General features: G+C 35.0%; 1 non-coding gene across 1 annotated transcript; it reads left to right on the plus strand.

Moving 5' to 3' along the window:
* Positions 1-3,625: 3,625 nt before the first annotated feature.
* On the plus strand, positions 3,626-3,789 carry LOC111814666. The gene has a single exon (XR_002819587.1). It is a non-coding gene; the product is annotated as a U1 spliceosomal RNA (small nuclear RNA).
* The last annotated feature ends 926 nt before the right edge of the window (positions 3,790-4,715 follow it).

The following is a 4,715-nucleotide window of genomic DNA, read 5'->3' on the forward strand; positions in this document are numbered from 1 at the left end:
TGTGTGTGTGTGGCCAGCTCAGCCCACCAGGGGGCAGGCTGGCTGGCATGTGGTGCTGGGGGATTGAACCGTGGTCCCTGTGCTTTGCTAAGCTTGTTCTAAGCAGGTGCTTTAGACCACTGAGCCATCTCACCAGCCCTCTAGTTTTTAGTAGTAAGTCAATTAAGAAATATTACATAAAGAATACATTTTGATCTACACATTAGTGTAGAAATCTAACCATGTAATGGTTAAAATGGTTACATTCTTTTAATTAATTTATTTAATTAATTTATTGTTACGTTCTTTTACTTAATGAGGGCTTTCTTCTAATAGTGTTTGTAAACAGGGTATCATGTCTGAGTCTTGTACAGCAAATAACCACTAAGAAGAGAGTATGGTATTTGTTAATTATTTAAACTGTCCTACCGATTTGATTTAAAACTCTCTCATTGCTTTTTGCTCCTTAATAAAATTATGGAAATATAGGAATACATTTTAGACGCAATTTTAAGAGAGTATACTGAAGAGGATCATGGTACTATTCGAAATTCTACACAACAGGTCCTAAGAAATATTAGTTGTTGAATAAAACATGCAGGGGAAAGAAAGCAACATTTTCACTAGTCTCTGGCTAAACTACATATAGATTTTCCAAGATTTGATAACCAGAAATATCTTCCATTTCTTTGAAGCATATTAGGTTCTTGGACTGTGCTTCTTGTACTACAATGCCACATTCACAGTAGAAAATGCATTTACTTTATTTTTATGTATTTATTATTTTTTCTGTATTTTAAGGAAGGGTCTACAGGGTGTTCAGGGTCTCACTACTAGATCAGACTCATAATGATCCACCTGTTTAGAGCCTTTCAAGAGCTGGGATTACAGGCACATGCCACCACGCCCAGTCTCATTTGCCATCTCTGGGTGCCCCAGGGGTGGGGCCAGCATGGCAGGCCTGGGGATGAATCCCCAGCCCCTGCTCCTGCTTGTAGGCGCTTTAATCCATGGAGCTATTTGGCTGGCACAGCATTTCCTTTATTGAGCTGTGTTATTTGCCATTAAAAATATACTGATTAAAATCAGTATTTCATTTCAGGAAGATTAATTTAGTTGTGCAACTGTAATGCTTATATCTGTGAACCATATTTTATATAACAATTTTGTCATGACCTTCCCATGGTTGCTGCAAAATCTTATATTACTGAGATCTTCCGTTTGAGCTACAGATATGAAATTTCAGCTCCATACAAAATATTTCCATTACTGTGATCTCCTATCACTAAGAGTCAGTGTATTCAAGCAGAAAATCTTTTCTTAATCATTTCCTTTTTTTTTTTTCAGAACTGGGAATTGAACTCAGACTCTTGCACTTGCCAGGGAAGTGCTTATTCCACTGAGCCATCTCCCTGGCCCCAATCATTTCTACTTTTGTAGAGGAATCATAATCCATCTAGTTTTTCAGAAAAGATTATCGTTCTCTCTAACTTTTTGGTCTGCAAACTTAAGTTGTTAACCCTCCAGAAGAGAAGCTTAATGATATTATTACCCTAAAACATAGGCTGTTGACCTTAACATCCGTACCTGTCTGAGTATCAAATGCCTTAGACATAACATGGAAAAGTTGTGGAAAAGTATTTTCCATCAATTGTTGTTATGCTAAACTTTAAATCCATAAAAATGTGAAAAATAAAATAAAAATTAAAAGATAATAAACATAAAAATAGACAATTACAAAATTTTATGCAGAAATTTAGAAATCTAACCATATACAACATTGTAGCAGGACAGTCCTATGACACTTTTTTCTTGTCTTTTGTTTTCACTTATTAACTTTTTTCTTTAAAAAAAATTTCTTGAGAGAAAATATAGCAGTAATCGATATGATATTAGAAGTAGTACACTTTGAGAAGACCAGAATGACAGGGATACTAAGCATGGCGCTAGTATTACACATTGCTACCTTCAGTGCAGTTGCTTAGTTCACAGGTATCAGCATATATAGTTAGTCAGGGTGAGAATCCTACCAATTAACTGCTAGTTTCAAAAACTTGATGGAGATTCTTAGGATCATTGCCTTACCCATCTTGTGTATATAAATGTATGGCTTTGCCCATGTCATGTTTCGTAGCTTTTCTACTTGGCCTTTTTCTTCTTTTGAGCTCTTACACTAGAGAGATTATATGATATTTGCACATGTGGGTCTGGTTTATTTCACTTACAAGGACAGTCAACATTGTAGCCCTAGCCCTTCAAGTTCAATGAGGACTCAGGACATAAGAGAACCAAAACTGTAACATCCTGTAACTTAGTGGAGTCCCAAATTTTCTGATCAAGCAGATTATGGGGCTACAGAGGAAAGTAATCAATGATGTAGAGTGTGCCTAAGGAGAGTCCCATGGAGAGAAAATATTCTCTCAGGCTTTCACAGACCGCAAACTGGTCAGGCAATGGCTGTGACTCATCCAGATGGCTGATACTGACAAAAGATCTACAAACTGCTGTACCGGGTTTCAGGGTAAATCTTGAGAGGATTTGACCTTGTCAGACACAAAAGTTACATTTCTTGTTATATAGGTCTGGCTTTATCTTTGTCTTGATCATCCAGCAGTAAAGTGTAAACATGATGTATATAAAGTAAATCCATATTAATATGTTCAGTTGTGAAAGGCTCAAGTCAACAACTTCTCACATTGCCAGGCATGTGGATAACCCACTACTATTATAAACTGGACTATATTGGATTATTTTGCTGAATTCATGTACCTAGAATATATGAATGATAATGGAATACCCATCTCTGACAAAAGTAAACAAAAAATGTCAGTATAAATGAAGGACCATTTTGTAGTGAAAAAATATATATTTGAATATATAAAATAGCATAGACATACAGCTACTTTCTCTTAGTTCAATGAGAAGAAAGTTTTGAACTAATAGTGTTTTGACAAGATATCATGTCTGCATCTTGTACTATGAATTACTAGTATGAAGGCAATAATATGCAATGTAGTAATTATTGTAGCTGTCCTACTAGCCTGTTTTGAAACTGTCTCATAGCTACTTCTTACTCAATAAAATTAATATGAAAAAAGAAATAGAAACTCCAACCCCCCCCACCCCCTAAAAAACAATGAAGAATAAAAGAAGAGAAAGAAAAATGAATATACAAAAAAATATTATCATTGTCCAAATAAGCCAGGTCCCAAGTCAGTCTCAGACTACACTTTTCCCTTTTCCTCATACATTCATTTACTGACTTCCCTGGTGCATGCAGAATTTCTACCCCAAAACAATACAGTTATCTTTTTTAGGACATTTGTCTACACAACTCTCAATTCTCTTTAATTCTTTTAAAAGCACATTGTTTAATTAACATCTGATAATATACTTGTCATTCAGTCTCTTTGGTAAAACACAAAGCAGGCAAATCAGAAGGTATTTCTCACATGCCAGAGGATATTGTAAAATTTTCAAAACGTATGTTTCTTGAAAATAGTGTAAACTTTCACATTTGTTTTCATTCACTTCAAATACTCTCTGAATCTAAACTTTTATCTCAACTTGACTAGCTCCTGTTTTTAGAAGGAATTTATATTATCTTCACCAAAATTTTGCTCAGACTTCTCTGTTTTATATTGTGACATTTACCTGGCAGAAAAGATGCCATAATCACACTTGTGGCTTCCCCAAGGCTGTGCTCACCCATTGAACTCAGGATGAGCTTATCACTGAGATTTTTCCAAATGTGCAGAAATCAAGTACCTAATTTGTGACAGAAAGGGGTGGCATTCCTACTCTCTCTCTCTCTCTCTCTCTCTCTCTCTCTTTTTGCGGAACCCGGGATTGAACTCAGGCCCTTGCGCTTGCCAGGGAAGCGCTTATTCCACTAAGCCATCTAACCGGCCCCCCTACTTTCTCTTTCGTGAAAAATTCAGGAAAAATATTCTGAGGTGCAAGGATTATCTTTATTTTTCCCACTTCTCCTATTATAATTATTCTTTTTCTTTTTAAGAAAAAAAATCATAAGTTTAATAACTATTAAATGGCATTAACATGTATTACAAAGCATAAAATATACACATTTCTTCACTATATTGATAGTAAGTAAATATAATGAATCTTTAATATTTATGTGTCTGATTAGTACCAAAATAGAATTAACTCTGATTTCCTGATAATTTTATTTTAGTTGAATACCTGAATGTTGTAGATAGTGGGAAGATCATCGCTTCAAATTTGCAAAACTTCAGGAAAAACAAGTGAATCATTGAAGAGAATAAGAACAGCATCATCTAATCTGGCAACACTGTCAAGAGAATCTACAAAGCTAAGAGGTGCAAAGCCAACAAGCCATACTTACCCTGTTTTGCATGGTACAAGTTCATAAGTAAAAATTACAACAATGCTGAATAAGCTTGCATTGTCTTGTATCAAACTCTCAAATACATGGACAAATAAAACAATGGACAACAAAATTTGTTAGCACTGTTCCAAAGATTCTGAATATATTTTACTTGAAATTCTTTTAAAAACTATTTGTTTTCTATGGATTACATGTACAACATGCATACTCATAACTTTCAATTAATTAATTTATAAAGTTACATTATATGTCTTTTCACTGAAGCCTCTATGAACACACTCAGCCACCTTATCTTTGACAAAGGGGCCAAACATACTCACTGGAAGAAAGATAGCCTCTTTAACAAATGGTGCTGGAAAAACTGGCT

Source organism: Octodon degus, unplaced genomic scaffold (genome assembly GCF_000260255.1).
Source record: "Octodon degus isolate 3935 unplaced genomic scaffold, OctDeg1.0 scaffold00401, whole genome shotgun sequence".
Taxonomy (NCBI): Eukaryota; Metazoa; Chordata; class Mammalia; order Rodentia; family Octodontidae; genus Octodon; species Octodon degus.